Source organism: Eptatretus burgeri, chromosome 3, assembly GCF_056783735.1.
Source record: "Eptatretus burgeri isolate ZD-2024b chromosome 3, Ebu_testis_v1, whole genome shotgun sequence".
Classification (NCBI taxonomy): Eukaryota; Metazoa; Chordata; class Myxini; order Myxiniformes; family Myxinidae; genus Eptatretus; species Eptatretus burgeri.
In genome coordinates this window covers 139,612,763-139,634,396 of record NC_140963.1, presented here as the reverse complement: position 1 = coordinate 139,634,396, position 21,634 = coordinate 139,612,763, and the positions used below count along the sequence as shown (strand labels likewise).

The following is a 21,634-nucleotide window of genomic DNA, read 5'->3' as shown; positions in this document are numbered from 1 at the left end:
CGAGGGAACAGGTTGGAATCCTGTACCATAAAGGGGAGGGTTAAAGGCCCGTCCATAAGAGAGAAGGCTAAAGGCGATTGAGTAGAGCGGGACTTTGATCCTGCACATTAAAGAGAGGAAAGAAAGCTATCAGGCGGTATGCAAGAAAGGGGGATTTTGATCCCGTGATAAAAGGAGACAAGACTAAAGCTTTAGGCTGGTGACAAGTTAAGAACATAAGATGGGGAATAACTCTGCAAAGAACATAGAGTTACCCAAAGGAACAACACTTAAAGTTACCGGTGAAAGTGGAAAACACTGGAGAGCGTTTGCAGCGTGGCTAACGGAGTCACAAAGTGAGACAGGACGTAAGCGATTTGATTCAGAGGGAATCTTGAACCAACGGGAAAAACCACAAAGTTAATGAGCCAGGAGAAGGGCTGTTTGTAGCGTTACCTATTTGGATGTATTTGTGAATACAATGTGGTGGGGAAGGTTGAGTTTTGTGTTAGACGTAAGTTGAGTGTTCCAACCTGGAACTTGTATGTGTGGAACAACTTGTATGTTTGTATGGAGATAATGATTGGTCGTCATCGTAAATATGAAGACTTTGGACGAGGTGAATTGCGCACACCAAATCCGGAGGAAGGACGATGATGACTGATTCTGCACGTGTTGTTAATTCAGTGATGGGCAAATGTCATTGTGTGTGTGTGTGTGTGTGTGTGTGTGTGTGTGTGTGTGTGTGTGTGTGTGTGTGTGTGTGTGTGTGTGTGTGTGTGTGTGTGTGTGTGTCTGTGTGTGTGTGTGTGAGTGAACTCGATGGGGAATTGAATAATTAAAACCACTTCAGCAGACAGTTTGGGGATTATGTGTGAGAATTTCCTACAGTACTCGTGCTGTGTGTGGGATGTCAAATGGACCAACGTTCGGGTTTTCTCATGGTCCGATAAACTCTGTATGCTGTTTTGGCTTTGAACACTGTACGTACGTGATAAATGGATGGTCTCCACGGAGCATCATTTTGATTTAAAATTCAAATTCAGTTCTGTTTCCACTTTGCATGTTTCGTAAGGCTGATCGACGTTACGGGTTCGTTTTAACGTCAGTTTCAATTCTGGTTTCATTGTTGGGGTCATTAAGCATGTTTTATACTTGATTTTCGTAAATCTGAAAAAAAAAAAAAAGACGCGGAAGAGGCGCAGGACCGAGGGATTTAGGATGGATGGAAAGGGGGATTTTAAATGCTTTGAACAAGGAAGGGATTTTATTTAATGTGGGTTTATCTTTTAGCCGCGTCTCGCGTCGCGAATGCCGGCTCTAAGAGAGCTCCGCGTTGTTCTTCTTATTATTCTTCTTCTGGTGAAGACAAAACCTTTAGGACGTGGCTCTTGGACACATTTGTCCTTGTTTACATGTCAGACATCCAAGAACAAGGACGTTTGGTAGGCTACGCACTGATGAGGATAGCGGTGTTTTTGGGGAAATTTACGGGCGGAGCTCGTGCTGTTTGAACACGCAGCCATCGTGGGCCTTGACGAGGGAGCGTTTCGATTCTCTGCCTGTCGGGGTCGAGATGTTTGTCTGGAAGCGGACAGAAAAGCATGTCTGTTGTCTTTATATGAGCCTCTATCTGTCAGGATAAATTCATTGGATTTGGGAAGCATAAGCGGAATTAAAGGGATGTAGAAGAATGGTTGCTTAGCAACGACATCGATCTGGAAGGAATGGAATTGGCTTTGCACTGCACTCACTGTCTACTACGATGAAACAGGGCAGGATTATGAATACGTGGCCAAAGCACATAGAGATTACACCGTCAAACGCTCTCTGATGAAAACCAACCGATGGATCGGGAAGGAAGGAGCGGCAGTGGAGGTGAAACAAGCCGCCAGAGAGCGCGAACTAATGAAGCACAGAGAAGGACTAACACCGCACATCTAAATGGCAGTTAGTAACAGACAGAGTGCAGGGGAGTTAGGAAGAATGGTGAACAGATTGAGATGCGCCCCAGAACCACAAGATGGAGCAACGAACACCAGAACACTTTACAGGCCGTCAGACAAGGAGATGGATGGAAGGTATGCTTGCCTGATCAAAATCTACAGTAGTGTACAGTAAGGTCTCTGGCCTTCACATCCACTCACCACGCACCCAGAGCAACTTCCAGTCCTGCAAGCTCTAGTCATGGTGGGAGCCTCGTACGGAGGTATCATTTAAAAATAATCTTTTGCACAAATACTTGTCATTATGTTGCAGTTGACTGCAGTGTTCAGTGCAGTGGTATGCTGTAAACCTTGTAGTAACGGAGACAGTGACAGAACCTTTGACGACACAACATGCAACTCCTGGTACTGACACTACTCCTTTGTGGGGGGGGGGGGAGGGACCTATCACTAGGCAACACACTAACACACTCAAGCCAAAGAAACCGTATACACCTCCGTGGCAAAGGGGGACACGGAAATGAACCAGTACCAACCCCACAGCGACATAGGAGGGGAGCGGCTGGAGAAAGAATGGAAGCGGGTGAATACGCAAGGTTGGGGAAAACATACAACCAAGAACTAGATAAGGCAAAGATATTTTCAAAGGAACCTGGCAAGACCGCACCACTCATTTCCAGAGGGCTGACAACCATCCAGCCACAGCAGCTCATAGAACTGTCTTGCGTCCAAGCCGAGGAAACTTACGATTTGATAGAACGAAACGAGGAAATAAAATCAATTAGATGGTCTTATGCTATGACAAAACCTGTTGGGGGGGACATCAGAAAATGCAGAAAAGACAGAAGTGGCTTGGCAGAACAAAACGCAAGACAAAACCCAGCGGGGGCACTTTGCACAAATAGGATTCATATGGGGTCAACACGCATCTCTAATTACCCAAGTTCCATGGGCCCCTAAAGAACCCTTTTGGAGTACAGTTGTGAAATCTTGTGAAAATACAGTAACCTCCCGGAGAAGAACACATTTCACTTATAGGTGTTTTCACCTATAAGGCTTGAAGCTCTCACTAGCGATCGAGTGGAACGCAAGGAGGGTTACGCAGGGTGGAGATCTATATTTCATGACTGGGGAGACTGGTTACTGCGCCTGGTAGGGGCAGCAATCCTAATCATCATGGGAATCATTTTTGGAGTATTTCTGATCAAACGTCTCATTTCCATTTGTCTAAAGAAATGCTGTGAAGCCTCACCCCTCACCCAGGCCATCATAATAATTAACAGCGAACTCAGGGAGGAAGACCCCGAGGACCTCTGTATGGGGCCACAACCCGACCCGACCCCCCACCAGCTGAGGAGCCAACAAGGTGTTCTGGCGGAGGGGCGCCCTGGGGAAGACTCTTCCAGGTATTACTGATTACTCAACGAACTTTCAAGTGAAAAGGTAAGCCAAACATGGACTCACGCATCTCACTACACACGAAGATACAGGAAGTTGTAACAAGAAAGAAAGGAAATCTACAAGTAAAATGCTGATGGAGGTTTATGATAGATGTGGCAGTGTTTTGACTAGCATATGCATAATCGTGGAAAATGGACAATACCAGGTATAGTGAAGGCATGTATGGAAAATACTTGTATGACCCTTATATGTAAATACGCATCTCATGAGACTTTTTGTCTTCAAGCGCAAGTTGAGAAAGGAGCTTACACCATGCCTTGAGCGCTCACAGTGTTGCTCACCCATTAATACATTTGCATATTGTAAATATTATTGTTGTAATTAGTGTCAAGTATAATTGCCTAAATAATAATGTTGCTGTTAATATTGTATAGACTTGTAGTGCCTTTAATATTGTGTGGACTTATATTACTGATGCTTTTCAAGGTAATTGCCCAAAAGGCCATTGGAAAGTGTTTTTCAGGATGGACAACAAAGCCCAGTACCCAGCTAGTACAGACGGAGATGGCCCCGGTGAACACCGCTGGACTGCTGCCATCCTCAAACCTCCCTGCACTTACACCTACCCCCCCTTACCCAATACTATGTACCCCACCCATGTCACCCCAACCCACGAACAATGAAACATATTGTAACCTTGCAGTAGTCGCCGATCCATTACTCAGGCTTCCTCCGAGTGATGAACGATTGCTTCAACTCACATTGGACGAATGTCTTTCGTTGCTTGCACCAATTGAAGGGCTAGGTAGAAATACCATTTGATTTGCCTTGTTGGTAATTGCTGGCAGGTTGTGCCTTCATTATACTCTGGCTTGTAGTTTATCAAATATTCTTTTGCTTTGTTCATAAAGAACATTACATTTATATACTTTAACACTGCCTTACTTGTTGTTCATGAAGTCCATTAAGCGGCAATATATATAATCAAATATTTAATGGAACGTATATTCCTGTATAACTTCATTCTTGTTTAGCCATGAGCAATTCTTGTACGAGCAGCTTTTGGGAGTGCTTGGCTTCCTTATATTCTATGTTTAAATGTTGCGATATTTCCCTTGTTGAAGACTCGGGGTGTTAGTGGACCGGTTGGAAAGTGGGTGGGAACCCCCTTTTGGGCTAGGGGGCGCAGGTGGAACTCCCAATCGTTTTGGACCATCTGGAGCTAAACCTAAGGATGGCCACCCACTGGAGGTTGCTGTCTGCTGACCTGCCGGCCTGCGGATGCTCCTTTTCTTCATTTGTAGTTTCTTTTGCAAATGTTTCAAAGAAACAAGAGGAGGGAAATGTCGGGGATTGTATGTACTCTAACAGCAACCAAACATGTCTACTAGTGTTTGGTTAAAACTCTTGAGTTTCAATTGGAAAGAGGGAAAGGATAAATCTTCCCATTAGTTTATCTGTGCACTGTCAAGAAACTTGTTTTGACATTGTTACAACACAGCTGGCCTTGTCGACCGTTTGAATGACCTTGCTAATCGGGCAGCTGAGCTACCTGGAATCTGTTGGACTACTGCCCAGAACTGTTAAGGCCTAAACAACATGTAGGAGGCTACCTTTTAAAATTCTTTAAGGGAATCAAGGGTGTTGTTTCTGCCCTCTCTGCGCTCTCTTATCAGCAGTACTGACAGAAGAATGCAATAGATTAATGAATGGTAATAAATCCTCTTTGACACACAGTCATTCAAAGGTCGCAGTAAATTGAATATAAGGCAGTACCGAAAGACCGCTCACCAGAGGATTAGGCTGGGTGGACTATTGTGTTCAAAGCCTGTTGTCTCCATATGCATATGTCTGATGTGAAATAAAACCTTCTCTCCCAAGATCGGTGATGAACAAAGCTTGACCTTAATCGCTGTGGACCTCACCTGGATCTCAACATACATACATACATACATATATATATATATATATATACATACATACATACATACATACATACATATATATATATATATATATATATATATATATATATATATATATATATATATATATATATTGGGCGTATAAAAAATAGTATGGTGAATAAAAACATTAGAAAGGAAAAAATAACTTGCACCAAAAACTTTAACATTTTCACGCTCACGCTGACGCTGATGCTCACGCCGGGGGTATCGGTATAGCTCTCTGTTCTTCGAACAGGCAAGCGAAAAAAAGGAAAATGTTTTTAATCTTCCTCTCATCAAGACTTCTTCTTCTTCTTCTTCTTCTTCTTCTTCTTCTTCTTCTTCTTCTTAATATAATAGAACAAACTTGGATGTCACCAAATCTCCAAAATAGGCACTGGTGGAAATAGCGCCACCTTTGGTGATGGCCGGTATGACAAATCATCTTCCTTATGAAATGGAGTACGATTTGTGATGAATGAAATTTCTTCTAATGTTTTGAACCCTGAGCCACTTGGACTTTCAGCTCCCCCACCCTGGGATCCTGGGAGAAAAATAACTGAAAAGTTGAAATTTGTTTAATTTTGTTGTCTGACTGTAAAAATGTTTTTCTCTCCCTGTAATTACAAATAAATGATATTTTGAATCAAAGACTGTCTTGCTATCTCCTTTGTCGAGTTTATCGCCAATACTCTACTTTGTAGTGCCAGTCAAACCAGCAGTTATCGCCCGGCTTTCCGATACATAAGAATTCTTCACAGTACATGCACCAGTGTGTTGTCTTTCAAAGTTTTGGCAAGTCATTGTCCTTTGCCCTTGGGGTCTTTGCTTAGCTATAAGGTAGTTCTCTCTGCACACATGATTATTGGTCGTCGCATGTGGAGCCTTTTCTCCATCATGGTGAGCATCCCGTTTCAGTTGTCGCTCGTCCTGAAACTCTGCTGAGCGTCGATTACCAAATGCTGCTCCAGGAGATTGAACATCTCCTCCAAGTTCCTGACACAGTTTCTCTGTAAACAAATGGAAAGTGACTCCTCCCTTGTTTGGTGGAGCATGGGGCTTTGTGAAACCAATCAGTGCATATACATTGTACTCAGCCCACATTTATTTTATTACCAAGTGTCTTGGCTATTTATAGTGGCGAAAGCATCTCTGCAATCGAGTAATTTGGTCATTTTTGTCTGTCCCCCCCCCCTCCTTTTCATGTAATCATGATAGGTCTTCATTGCTTTTGGACAAGCAACAGGAATCTGTTTTTTTTCAGTTCCATAATATCGCTGAACATGTTCAGGAGGGGAAGAGACATAGATTTACATGATAAAACATATGGGCCGCTTGTCCTGCCAAACGATAACAGCAACAGTCCCACTGAATAGAATTCCCTATTCCACTTTTTACATTTCATTGTTTCTCCTGATAAGAGTCTTAGGAAATTCTCTTCTGTTGGTCATAGTAGTTCCACAGATCCTTATCCCTTGTTTTATGATCAAATACTCAACAAGCTGAACTGAGGTGTAGAATCTGTCGGTGTGCAGGGAATAATTCTGTCCTGAGAATTTGTCAGTCATTCGGATAACCAAGTTACCTGTAACCCCAAGGTTATCGAAAGCTTCGGCATCATTTCTCCTCCCAGTGTAAACTTTAGCATTACAAATAACCCCATTTTCACTATCACATCATAGAAAAGTCTTGATTCCCCAACGGATCGGCTTGTCCTTTATGTACTGTTTGAACGACGGTTTGTTTTTCGTGGGGATCATTCCCTCATCAAGTGAAAGTTCACAATCTGGAACAAAGTAATGCTTGAGCTTCTCAATCAAATAACTGAACACTGGGTGGGTCTTCTATATTTCATTAGTCTTGTCAAGCTGGGGATCATCCTCATTTACACAATGTCGGAGAGACCAGATTGCAAGGAACCCGTCTCTTGTCATGACATTTGGAAAACAAGGCATGTAAGCACAGCGTCCAGGATAACGGTGATAGTCCAGTCGAGGTTTTTGGAAAAGCAGTTCTGCTCGTACCTATCTTTATGTATTAACATTTCCATGGTGACTCTGAGCCCCAAAAATGCCTTCAACTCTGCCAAAATAAGAGGCTTTTGTTGGAAAGATTTTGCTGCATAATTGTTTGGTTTGGCTACAATCACACGTTCAGCTTGGCGATGAGTCTCTGTGAGAAGTAAATCCCAAAGAACATCATCCCAGAACAACCCAAAATAGTCAAGTGGAGTACTTTCCACATTTATTACTTTTGGTACATTTTTAGTCCCTGGTTGCTCATTAGGTGTAAACTGGCATTCATTGAACACTGCAGTGGCTCTTGTCCATCCTGGGGATGAGTCAGGCCTTGGTCTATCCCCTCCGTGTCCTCTGCCATTTTTTAGTGGGAAACCTTCAAAAACTTTTGTGAATCTCGTGCTACTACTTCCGCAAGACATGCATTTTGGCGTGTACACAAAGATTGGCCGACTGGAGTGTGCAATAAAGTGTATGCACGGCAAAAAACCTCCTTCACACTCGCACTTTTTCTTTTTTTTGCATGAGACCCACAGCACACGCACCAGGATAGGACAGGAAGCGATGGGAGAACCACCAAATCGTGTGCACAGCAAAAGCCTCCCTCACACTTCTTGAGCTGTTGGCGGCGACGCAGGCCGAAGATCAGGGGCAATATAATGTAGCCGCTAATTGCTCAGGAAGTTGCTCGTGATAAACAAGAGCATGTGGCGTCCGGTTACTCACTGGCTGCTCGGGTATATGGAGGTTTGAATAGCAGCCGGAGACCGGCTGCTCGGGTTCAAAGGGTTAAAAATGACAAAAATTATAAACTGCATTTCCAAGACGGTGCCGCAGCACATTGGGCCGAAGGTGGGCCAGGAAGGGTACTTCCTACCAGATAGCGGGAGTACCTGCTAGTAACAATAAATGCAACAATGTAGATTGTTGACAATGTGAAATGTTGACAACAATGTGAAACCAAAAGGTGAAACCCCCGACCTCTCTCTATCCTCACTGTATTTAAAACTTCCAATTCATAACCCAACGAGATCACTTACGTGTTGACTTGACTCGACACATTCACTTTCACAACCGATGATTCATCAAAAAACTTTTCAGGGTGAACCACTTGTTCGGCTCAAAGGGTCGCTTGGCCACGATCAGAAGGACCTTCTGTTTGAGACAGAGCAAAGAAATTGCTGATAACTTTAAATAAAAATTTAAAAACTACATGACACTTAACATGTATTAACTGGTTCCTGCAGTCTCGGTTCCATTCTCGACCCGACTCAGCTGTTACCCAAGTGCTGTACACAGTCAGGGCACCCTCTGTCAGATGGGACGTTCTGTAAGTTGTTCCACATGCTGGCATTTGCTAGTCGACATTCAAGTCTCTTTCACAAGAGTAAGACATCGTCTGCTGCCACCTTGGTCAATTTACTGCCACAACCAACAGTGGAGCTCAAGTCGGTCGGTTCCCTTCTTGAAGTGACACGTGAGGTACTCGCACTGCGTCAAAGGACCAACAGCCTATTACAATACTGTACAAGGTGAGTTCAATTTATTTTGAGCAAGTACGCCTTATAGCAATGACACGTCCTTGACACTTCTCCTTGAGGAGTGCGACACATTTTTGGCAGCTATTCATCCTTGATTTTGTTATATTCCTTTGTTATTTTGGGCCCGCTGCTGATTTCCTGTATGAGCGGGAACAATGGGTGGGCCTTGATGGTATCCTTTCCCATGATCTTTACCTTCAGGCAGGAATTCCACACGGCAAGGTTTAAGGATCTACCTCATCCTTGATCTATCTGAGTCGATGGAAAACTAACTTTATCATTTTGTTGTTGACTCCAGTTGGTTGTAATCTCCACTTGTGGGTTTCAGAAGGTGGAACAGAGCAGAGTCCTCCCAGGACTCAAAGTATCCACATCCATTTCGGTTTCGGGTCACGTTTGAAGGACCATGAAATGTTCTCCCTTTCTCCGTATCGCTATGCCTCATGTGCAGAAGGACTATCACTTTCCCACCGACAGCAAGTTGGTGAGCTCTATTAATTATTCAAATCCAAGCCTACATCTGGCCTTGTTCCTATTGCCCTCTGTTACCTGTATCCTCCCCAAGCCACCATTGGTAAGACACATTCTTCAAGAAACGCTCAGCTGCTAACCCGACTGGTCTGGGTTGGTTGGCCATCTACATTCGTTCGCACGATTAGTCTCCTAATTGTGGAACAGTCTCCTTGTGTTTGTTGTCTGATCATCCTCATTTCAGTCTTTCAATTGCGCTGCCCATTATGACGTCATGCGCATACCCACGATCTGTTCTACACATGCTTGTTATTTCCCATCCTGTTCCTAGATGGGCCTTTGATACTGGTTGTTGTGTTATTCCTCCTTTCCCTCCTTGTTAATGCTCACCTCTCTCCCACCCACTCCACCTGTATGTGGTCCTGCATGTGGTCGTTTGTTAACCTGCTGCCCTTTGCCTTTTCGCATCGCACGAGCCAAGACCCTTAAGTATTCTCTACATTTGTATTCCATCTGAGACCCTTGTAATCTCTAAAAAAGAGATTTTTATCTGTATTTCATTCGAGCCAGAGTTGAGCTTGTTTATTTAACTTTCTCAACATAAGACAAATGAGAATGTCAAATAGGAGATCAAAGGTCATTTGGTCCCTCTTTCTTGCATCACAGGCCACCATTTTGAAGGCTTCATACCATGTTGGTGATCAGAGTGACCACAAATCTGACCGAAAGTGATGTGGACATTCAATGAGATGCAGATGTCACAAGGAAATTAAAGTGAGGAAGGGAAATATGGCGAGGAGAACATTGAGTGATAATAGCAGGTGAAGTTTGTTTGTTTGTTTGTGATCCATGAGAGTGAGAGTGAAGGAAAGGATTATTTTTTTTGTATAACTTGACGAGGCTTGTATGAGAGCAAACACACATCGCACAGCAAGGGGGGCATGAGACAAGAGGGGCAGGAATGGGAAGGACAAAACAGTGGGGAAAACAGACATTAGGGGATCTGTGGAAGGGAGAGGGATAGGGTGGGGAACATGGGGAATACAAGATGGATATGACAGGGACTTTCAGGAAGAAAAGCAGGGAATTTGAAGGAGGTGGGTTTGGGGTGGATGAACGGGGGTAGAAAAGATCGAGGATTTGGATGGGGGACGATAAGAGGTGGTGGTGAACAGCTGTTTTGAAGGCCTGGAGGGAAGAATGGAATTGAACTGAGTGAGGGAGTTTATTCCAAAGGCGGGGAAAAAGAGGAAAAGAGTGAAGGTGAGCAGTGATTCGTGTTTTTTGCCGGCGATACGAATGAGCCGAAATGCCTTGGTTTCCACAGCGTGAAGCTGAGAAAGGTGAGAGGTAGGAGCACCAGCCCAGAGGGGAGAGCAGTACTCCATCAGGCTGCAGATCAATGCTTTATATGTGGTCAGGAGCTCAGGTGGGCTGAGGAAGGACTTTGCACGACGAAGGATTCCCAGTCGGCGACTGGCTTAGGAGGCCAGGTTGGAAATGTTGCTTTCCCAGGAAAGATCATGGCATATAGTGAAACCCAGAAGCTTGAAAGAAAGGACTTCTTCCAGAGGATTGTTGAGAAAGAATATGGGGCAGGGGGGGGAGGGGAGGGCGGTTCCAAATGGTCCTTTCGGATCTGATTTTATCCAGATCTGCAGTGAGCGAAGAAGCTGCTGCTTGCCGGTCTGAGGAATGACAGATGGTACGGCAGAGGGTGGAGTTATCAGCAAAGAGATAAAGAGGATTTTCCAGAGTCGGAGAGATCGTTGAGGAAAACCAGAAAAATAACAGGGCCCAGAACGCTGCCTTGAGGAACTCTAGCCTGGACAGGAAGAGTGGATGAAAGAACTCCATTTAGAGCCACACTTTGACTGCAACAGGAGAGGAAGTCAGCGAGCCATGAGTAGAGATGGCCTTGGATACCACAGGAGGAGAGTTTGGTGAGCAGGGCAGGGTGCCAAACCATGTCAAAAGCACACGATATATCTCTAATTTCATGTCCAGCATTGAGTACCTCCATCCATTGTTGGGAGAGCAGAAGCAGCATATCTTGGGTAGAGTGGCCTGGTCTGAGACCAAATTGATGATCGGAAATCAGGCCATTGGAGAAAAGGAAGTCTGAAGCGATGATGGATTGCATAACCTACCTGATGATTGGGAGAAGGCTGATTTCGATGGGAGCTGACCAGTCGGCTCTGTAGTCGCAGGGATCTGTTTTTGCACCTTTTTTGTGCAGGGCAGTAATGTTTGCTGATTTCCAAGCAGATGGTAGATGACCTTGAGCAAATGAGAGGGTGAATAGAATAGAGAGAGAGAGGGTGAGCAGGAGTAGAGGAGCAGATTTTTAGGAAACATGGGCTGATGTCGTCTGGACCGGTTGCAGAATCTGAGTCGAGGTTTGACAGCAAACTGTCCACCTTATCAGAAGAAAAGGACACAGAGTCCAGGGACAGTTGGGTGCGACTGGGTAAGGTGGGTACAGAAAGCGATGGGTTTTGGACACAACATTTCGATGTAAACACCGAGTTTAGGTATTCAGCCTTTTCACATGCGATATCAGCAGTGCGGCCATTTGAGGGAAGGGAGGGAAAGGAGGGGGAACATACACCAGAAACAGATTTGATTAGACGCCACCAGGATTTGGAGGAGGGAGAGTGGTTTAAGAATTCAGACTTGAGCTTAGAAAGATATTGTTTTCAGGCTCTCCTGAGGGTAGACACACTTGTTCTGAGCTTTATGGAAGGAACTGAGATTACCCTCAGTTGGGTTTGCTTTCCTTGAGGCAAAGGCAAGTTGTTTCAGGACAACTGCCTTGCCACAAGATTCAGTGAACCAAGGGTGGTAGGAAGGGTAGGACAACTGAAGATGAGAGGGGATAAATTCTGTGCATGAGGGAGAGCAAGTTTCTTTGAAAGAATTCTCAGGATGAGTTGATGTTGGAGAAAGTAGCGATCGGAAACCAGTCGAGAAGTTTGATGGCTGTTTGGAGACCCTGCCAGTCGGCTTGAGTGAAATGCCAGACTCGACGGCGCTGAGGTGGTTCTCTGATAACAGCCAGAGAGATGTCCACTTTGACAAGGACGTGGTCAGAAGAACCGATTGGAGCGAAGGAAGAGCAGCAGATATTTTCAGGGAAATTTGTCCCAATCAGATCCAGAAGAGATAGGGTACCATTGGTTGAGATCCGGGTCCAGAAATTGACCGATTGAGTCAGTCCCAATGAGTCACAGAAAGCTTTTGCTGAAGTGCCATGACAGGTGAGAGAAGTACCCACACCAAGCCAACTGGCATGATGACAACTGAAGTCACCACATATGAGGAAGAGAGAGTTTGGATGAGAAGAAAGAAATTGGTCCATGTTTTCAGATAGTGAGGTGAAGATGGAGTCATCACTATTGTGTGGATGGTACAGTACACATATAAACATGGGGTGGGAGTGGAGGTGAAGCCATAGCCAGAGGTATTCCTGGGGGTGTGCGGGAGAGAGGGCAGTGCATGGAGAGTGAGGAATAAAGTCTTTGATGAAGAGAGAAACTCCTCCACCAGGACGAGGCTCAGGTTTGTCATACCGGAGGAGGGAGTAACCAGGGAGAGAAACTTGGGAGTCAGACACGTCTTGGGGGAGGAAAGTTTCTGTCCAGCAAATTATGTCTGGTTTGTCATGGCAACCTGTGTGGAAAGATCTGAAAGGTTTGAGCAAAGGCCACGGATATTTGAGGTCCACACTGTTAATGAAGAGGGAGGGGAGGAGGCTTTGGGTGCAGGAGGTGGGGGGGAGGGGAGGGTATGACAAGAGAGGGGGGGGAAGGTAAGGAGGGTTGTTGAAAGAGTGTGAGGGATTGCGGAATAGCTCGGGGAGGGGCCGGATAAGGAGGAGAAAAGGCTACGTGGTGCTGGGGGAAGGGGGGCAAGAGAGGGGGCAGAAGGTAGTTGAGGATTTGAGGAGGTGGAGTGATGAGATGGAGGTGAGAGGGCAGGGGAAGGAGGCAGCTTTGTGGATGAGACGGGGCGGGGGGACTTTGAGAAGGGTGAGTGAGGGGGTGAATGGTGGGAGAAGGGTGAGAGTTGAGGGAGGAAGGTGAGGGGAGGCTTGGCTGGGGAAAAAGTGTAATGGTTGCTTTGAGAGGGAGGGGTGAGAGGGGTGACTTGGCACTGAAGTTGGAAAAAAATAATGGTCGATGGAAAGTGAACATTCATAGCAAACTGGGGTTTTAAAAAGTTTTAGGTCAGAGATGCGATTAAACACATTTCTTGATGGATATCTTTAAGGTGAATTAAGAGAAGGGAGAGAAGAAACGCTGTAACAGTTGGACTTTTTAGGCAAAGTATGAATGAAAGCTCAAATTGAGAGCAGTCTGTTGAAGTAGAAGAGGAGTCATGAATTATGATACAGTAATTAATAACACATGTGTGAAAGAGTAAGAGGAAGCATTATAAGAGATCGATGTTATTGTTATTATTATTTTTTTTTTGAGAGTTTTCATCAGATTAGGTAATGGAAAGGTTGTAGAAAAAATCGTGAGGTGAATGGTGAATTTGATCGGTAAACACAGGGGGTGGAAACAGATCACGTGGTTATGGGAGAAACACGCGCCTCTGGGAGGTGTATCGTCAAAAGTGAATTTACTTATTTTAAATAAGGATTGCGTAACATTCGGAAAAGGGAAGGTTGAAGTAAAATGGTGGAGGTGTATGGTGAATTTGGAACAGTAAGGCTGAAGTCACATTTGCCACGGCGGCCGTGGGGTCTCCAAAATCTACGGCCACTAGCAATTATATGACGGCCGCAGTATTTCCACCGTCACACAATGTAGCAGTCACATACGTTTTATTTGTCGGGGAGCCGCACGGCGTATTTAGAAATTGTGGAGACCGAAAACGTGGAGTTGCCGTACGGTCTTTGATTTGATGTCGCACGGTGACCTTAAGGGAGCCCTGCGGCGGCCATAGAATTTTCAAGGCAGATGCAAGGTAGCCTCAAGGTGCCCGCAAGGCGACCGCAGGGGGACCGCAGGGGGGCCCTAAGGCGAACATGCGGCCAGACGGACAGTTACGAGTGGGTTAATTTTTTTTTTTTTTTACCAGTTTCTTTTTTTCAGCTTTTCGAATTGCTATGGCGAACGTAAAAATGAAAAAAGTTATAACTCCACGTTATAATTCCACGGCGACCCATACGGCCTGTAAAAGATAGCCAAACGGCGTAGGGCCACCCTGAGGCCACCGCAGAAACTCCGCGGCCGCCGCACGTTTCTGTCAATTCAGAGGGCGTACGGCTGCCGTATCCTCACCATAGAGCAAATGTGACTTAGGCCTTAACGCAGTGTGAAGCTACTGGGTCGATGAAACCTATCAGAAGAGGGGTGGAGAGAGACACGTGATTACAGGAGTTTTTCGATCGAAAGGATACAAGGAAAATTATTAATTTTTGATATATTTTTGAACACTAGGTAAGATTTGGGGAAGGAAGGTTGTAAGAAGAAATTGCGAAGGTAATGGCGAGAGTGGGTCAGCTCAAGTAGAATAAAGATGGCGTGCAGGCATAAGGAGGAAGAAGAAGAAGAAGAAAAAGGAACGGGACTCGTGGGTATGCAAGGAGAAATGTAGTTTCAAAAAAAAAAATTCATTGTTAGACAAGAAACAGAGTGTTTAGTTGGGAGAGATGGGGGGCGTTGGGAAAGTGGTGAAAATAGGAATTGAAGGTAATAACGAGAGAATGCAAATAAAAACGATCGTTCACCAAGAGGGGAAGGATGGGTAGGCCTCAAGGAACCCGGTAAGACAAGGTCGATGAAAACACACAAAATAGCACGATTTTTGAAACCAAACCGAACGAGGAACATACAGTAATATTTAGGTGAGAAAATAAACAGTTAAAATGGGACAGATAACAACTGGAAACTTAACTTTGAGAAGTCGGCAGAGACCCTCTGAGAGAACCTGCCATCGCTGCAAACCCAGAACCGGAAGTGAATGATGGAAATGAAAGTGAGTAGGTTATTGTGGGGAGTGGAGTGTGGGATCAGTGGTTGTGTTTCAGACGCAAACATCAAGCATCGTACCTGTCTGTGTTTTCTCCCAAACTTTGTATTCCTTTCAAACCTCCGTTCTCATTGATCTCTTTAATCGCGAATTTCCAACTTTTGATTGTTCTTATCTCCAAGACTTGCTGGGCTTGACTCCAAACATTCATTATTACCTTCAAATCCATTCTCTCTCCACTTCATACTTTTCTAAATTTAATTGTTTTGTGGTCAAATCAAGGGTGGTTTAAAAAAAAAAAATTTGTATACCTTGTCGAGGCTCGTATGAGAGTGAACACACAACGCACATCGAGGGGGGCATTAGACAGGAGGGGAGGGAGTGGGAAGGACAAAATAGTGGGGAACAGCGACATTTGGTGATCTGTGGAAGGGAGAGGGATGGGACGGGGAACATGGGGAATAGAAGATGGACATTACAGGGACTTTCAGGAAGGAAAGCAGAGAATATGAAGGAGGTGGGCTGGGGTGGATTATCATGGGTAGAAAAGATCGAGGATTTGGATGATAAGAGGTGGTGGTGAACAGATGTTTTGAAGGCCTGGAGGGAAGAATGGGAATGAATAGAGTGAGGGAGTTTATTCTAAAGGCGGGAAAAAAGAGGAATGAAAGAGTGAAGGTGAGCAGTGATTCGTGATTTTGGTAGTTTTACCAAAAGGGGGTTGCTGGCGGACCTTGATCGCCCTGCGGAAATGTGGTGGGGACAAATCACAGAGAGAGCAGGGGGGGCGAGGCTGGAGAGGAGACGGTAGAAGATAGAAAGACCAGTGACCAACCTGTGGTGATTGAGTGAGAGGCCCAAAGACTGAGCCTCATTGCGGGAGATGCCAATGATCCGAAATGCCTTGGTTTCTACAGCGTGAAGCCGAGAAAGGTGGGAGGCAGGAGCACCAGCCCAGAGGGGAGAGCAGTACTCCATCAGGCTGCAGACGAAAGCTTTGTAAGTGGTCAGGAGCTCAGGTGGGCAGAGGAAGGACCTTGTACGATGGAGGATTCCCAGCCGGCAACTGGCTTTGGAGGCCAGCTTGGAAATGTGGCTTTCCCAGGAAAGATCATGGCAGACAGTGAGACCCATAAGCTTGAATGAAAGTACTTCAAGAGGATTATTGTTGAGAAAGTACATTGGGGGAGGTTACAGATGGTCCTTTTGGAGAGACATAGTGAGAGTGTGAGATTTGGCAGGATTGGAAGACATGTTCCACGTGTTGGACCAGCTTGTGATTTTATCCAGATCTGCAGAGAGTGAAGAGGCTGCTGCTTGCTGATCTGAGAGATGACAGATGGTACGGCAGAGAGTGGAGTCATCAGCAAAGAGATAAAGAGGATTTTCCAGAGTCGGATAGATCATTGATGAAAACCAGAAAAAGAACAGGGCCCAGAACGCAACCTTGAGGAACTCCAGCCTGGACAGGAAGGGGGGGGGGGATGAAAGAACTCCATTTAGGGCCACACGTTGACTGCGACATGAGAGGAAGTCTGCGAGCCATGAGTGGAGTTGGCATTGAATACCATAGGAAGAGAGTTTGGTGAGCAGGGCAGGGTGCCAGACTGTGTCAAAACCACATGATATATCCCGGGATACGGCTCGGATTTCCTGTCTGGCATTGAGGGCTTCCATCCATTGTTGGGAGAGCAGAAGCAGCATATTCAGGGTAGAGTGACCTGGTCTGAAACCAAATTGATGATCAGAAATCAAGCCATTGGAGAAGAGGAAGGATTTGATGTCTGAAGCGATGATGGATTCCATAATGATGAGGGCTGCTTGGAGACCCTACCAGTCGGCTTGAGTGAAATGCCAGACTCGACGGCGGTGAGGTGGTTCTCTGATAATAGCCAGAGGGATGTCCACTTTGACAAGGACGTGATCAGAATAACCGATTGGAGCAAAGGAAGAACAGCAGATATTATCAGGGGAATTTGTGAAAATCAGATCTAGAAGAGATGGAGTACCATTGGTTGAGATCCGGGAAGGGAAGTTGACCGATTGAGTCAGTCCCAAAGAGTCGCAGAAAGCTTTTGTTGATGTGCCATGACAGGTGAGAGAGGTACCCACACCGAGCCAACTGGCATGATGACAATTGAAGTCGCCACATAAGAGTAAGAGAGAGTTTGGATGAGAAGATAGAAGTTGGTCCATGTTTTCAGATAGTGAGGTGTAGATGGAGTCATCACTGTTAAGTGGACGGTACAGTACACATATAAACATGAGGTGGGAGTGGAGGGGAAGCCGTAGCCAGAGGTATTCCTGGGGGTGTGGGGGAGTGAGAGCAGTGCATGGAGAGTGAGGAATAGAGTCTTTGATGAAGAGAGCAACTCCTCCACCAGGGCGAGGTTCAGGTCTGTCAAACCGGAGGAGGGAGTAACCAGGGAGAGATACTTGGGAGTCAGACACGTCTTGGGGGAGGAAAGTTTCTGTAAGGCAGATTATGTCTGGTTTGTCAGTGGCAACCTGTATGGAAAGATCTGAAAGGTTTGAGTGAAGGCCCCGGATATTTGAGGTGCATACATTTAATGAAGAGGTAGTGGAGGAGGCTTTGGGTGCAGGGGGTGGGGGAGGGAGGGGAGGGTAGGACAAGGGACGAGGGGGGAGGTAAGGAGTGTTGTTGAAAGAGTGTGGGGGATTGCAGAATAGCTAGGGGTGGGGGCCGAATGAGGAGAAGAAAAGGCTCTGTGGTGTTGGGGGAGAGGGGGGCAAGAGAGGAGGAAGAAGGCAGTTGAGGATTTGAGGAGGTGGAGTGAATAGATGGAGGTGAGAGGGCAGTGGAAGGAGGCAGCTTTGTGGATGGGAGGAGGGGCAACTTTGGGAAGGATGAGTGAGGGGGATGAATGGTGGGAGAAAGGTAAGGGGGAGTTTTTGAGAGAGGTGAGAGAGAGGCTTGGAGGTAGAAGAGTGGGATGGTTGCTTTGAGAGTGAGTGCTGAGAGGAGTGAGTTGGCACTGAAGTTGGAAAAAAAGAATGGTTGATGGAAAGCGAACATTCATAGCAAACTGGGGTTTTTTTACCTTCGCATTCTGTTAAAGGTTATGTTTTGGTCAGCGTGTATTTATTTATTTATTTATTTGTAATCTTGTGATTCGTATAACTCAAAAAGTATTAAACCGAATTGCATGAAATTTGGTGGGATGATTGGTTATTAGCCAGGAAGCATTCGATTAGATTTTGGGATCGTTCGGGTCAAAGGTCAAGGTCAAGGTCACGAAAAGGTCAAAATCGTCTTTTTACGATAACACGGTCAATTTTTATTCAATTTGCATGCAACTAACGCCAAAATGTTCAGAATTCAACGCCTCATCTTGTGATATGCAATATGAAATAATGACGAAACAATATGAAATAATGAAATAATATGAAATAAATATGATATGCAATATGAAATAATAATACTCTTGTTACCGGTTAGGGGTCAAAGGTCAGGGGGGTCACGACCTTGAAAAATATGCGGTTTTTGTCATAACGTGGTCAATTCTTGTCCGCTTTACATGAACCCAGCACCAAAATGTTCAGAATTTAATGCCCAATCTTGTGACACAATGACGTCATAACACGTCACCGGTTGGGGTAAAAAGTCGGGGGGGGGGGGTCACGCCCTTGAAAAATATGCGGTTTTTGTCATAACGCGGTCAATTCTTGTCCGCTTTACATGAACCCAGCACCAAAATGTTCAGAATTTAATGCCCAATCTTGTGACACAATGACGTCATAACACGTCACCGGTTGGGGTAAAAAGTCGGGGGGGGGGGTCACGCCCTTGAAAAATATGCGGTTTTCGGCATAACTCAGTCAATTCTTATTCGATTTGCATGAAACCAGCATCAAACGAGATTACCTTCTCTTGTTGAAACGTTGTATTCACCGAGCTTGCGAGTGAAGACTCTCCAAAACGACGTGAGTTGATTGTTGTTTAGTCCGTAGCCCCCGAAAGTCGGGGGGGGGTCATGACATTATAGATATGTGGTTTGTGTCATAAGACCATTCAGATGAAACCAGTTCCCCACACTCATACCAAGAACAAAAAAAGTAGTGGCAGCGAAGGTATGCGCTCTATGAGTGCTCGTTCTAGTTTATTTATTTATTTGTAATCTTGTGATTCGTATAACTCAAAAAGTATTAAACCGAATTGCATGAAATTTGGTGGGATGATTGGTTATTAGCCAGGAAGCATTCGATTAGATTTTGGGATCGTTCGGGTCAAAGGTCAAGGTCAAGGTCACGAAAAGGTCAAAATCGTCTTTTTACGATAACACGGTCAATTTTTATTCAATTTGCATGCAACTAACGCCAAAATGTTCAGAATTCAACGCCTCATCTTGTGATATGCAATATGACACAATGACGCCCATACTATTGTTACCGGTTAGGGGTCAGAGGTCAGGGGGGTCACGCCCTTGAAAAATATGCGGTTTTCGGCATAACTCAGTCAATTCTTATTCGATTTGCATGAAACCAGCATCAAACGAGATTACCTTCTCTTGTTGAAACGTTGTATTCACCGAGCTTGCGAGTGAAGACTCGCCAAAACGACGCGAGTTGATTGTTGTTTAGTCCGTAGCCCCCGAAAGTCGGGGGGGGGGGTCATGACATTATAGATATGTGGTTGGTGTCATAAGACCATTCATATGAAACCAGTTCCCCACACTCATACCAAGAACAAAAAAAGTAGTGGCGGCGAAGGTATGCGCTCAATGAGTGCCCGTTCTAGTTTTTTTTTAAGTTTTAGGTCAGTTATGTGATTAAACACAGTTCTTGATGGATGCAATAAAGACGAATTCAGAGAATGGAGAGAAAAAAACGCTGTAACAGTTGGATTTTTCAGGCAAGGAATGAAGGAAAGGTCGAATTGAGAGCAGTCTGTTTAAATAGTAGGAGTCGTGCATTATGATACAGTAAAGAGTACCACACGTGTGAAAGAGGAAGATGAAGCATTATAAGGGATCGTTTTTGTTATTATTATTATTATTATTATTAATGTTTGAGAGAGTTTTCAACAGATTAGGTCATGGAAGTGTTGTCGAAAAAAATCGAGGAAGAAGAAGAGGAAGACAAAGAAGAATCGGAGACAGGTCGCGTTTTTTTTTTTGTTCGGTTTTTTAAGATAAGAAATAGTGATTAGTTGGGATTGGGGACGTTAAGAAAGTGGGAAATATAGAGATTCAAGATAATGGGGAGAAAAAAACAAATAAAAACGATCGTACACCAAGGGGAACAAAGGGAAGGCCTCAGGCCTCAAGGATAGGCCTCAAGCACCCAGTAAGAACAAGTTCGACGAAATCTCACAAAATAGCACGATTTTTGAAACAAAACCGAACTCGGAACACACAGTAACATGTAGATGAGAAAACAAACAGTTAAAACGGGACAGATAACGACCAGAAACTTAACTTTGAGATCGTCAGCAGCGAGCCCCCAAGGAGGCCTGCCAACGCTCCAAACCCAGAACCGGTATGAAGATCGAAGAATTTGAATCTCACCTTGGATTGAAAAGCAAACCGGACATCATCAACATAGTAACAGAACAATTGGGAAGGTACACGTAGCTGTGTGTTATTTAATAGCTACGGCAAGTGAAGGAGATTGCATGTGTATCACTTCCAGAACTAGAGGGCTGTGACCCGACATCGCACGTGGTGGTTACCTGTCCACTCAGAATATCAGCCAATTGGTAACATTTGAAATTCTGCCTCAAAATGAAAAGCAACTTCTTGTTTTTTTTGATCCCGTACTTCAACAGGAGCCGTCCGTGGGTCCGTGCGAGCTCCAGACTCCTCCATACCTATTTACCTCTTGACACCGTAAAAACCCCTTAATACCCAAAGACCATTTTTAGAACCTTCACAACCTTTTAGAACCCTGAAGACCCTTAAAGACACACTAGACCCTTAAGACCCTCAAAACCCCCATGGCCCTCGAAGACACTTATGACACCAATACCTTTTAAAACAATTAAGACCCCCAAGACCTTCAAGACTCCAATACCCTCAATACAATTTAGACCCTTTATAACCCTAAGACTCTTTAGTCCGGAAAGACCATTAATATTCCAAAGTCTATTAATACCCCTAACACCCTTTCGATCCCAAAGACTCTTAAGACCCCCAAGTTCCTTTAATACCTACAAGACCCCTAAAACCCTTCAAGACCCAAAAGACCCTTTAGACCTGTAGGACCCTTCAATACCTCAAAGACCCTTAAGATCCCAATGACTCATAAGACCTCAAAGACCCTTTAATATCTCAAAGACCCTTGAGACCATTGAAGACCCTTAAGATTCCATACGTCCGTGAAGCCATACG

At 44.9% G+C, this 21,634-nt stretch overlaps 1 long non-coding RNA gene across 6 annotated transcripts in view; it reads right to left on the bottom strand.

The window, feature by feature from the left end:
* LOC147031131 (uncharacterized) overlaps positions 1-21,634 on the bottom strand; it is a 95,081-nt gene that overhangs the window by 72,673 nt on the left and 774 nt on the right. For all 6 annotated transcript variants that reach the window (XR_015056671.1, XR_015056670.1, XR_015056672.1 and 3 more), the window contains exon 2: positions 8,331-8,445. This is a non-coding gene — a long non-coding RNA (uncharacterized LOC147031131). The remainder of the gene's footprint in view (positions 1-8,330; positions 8,446-21,634) is intronic.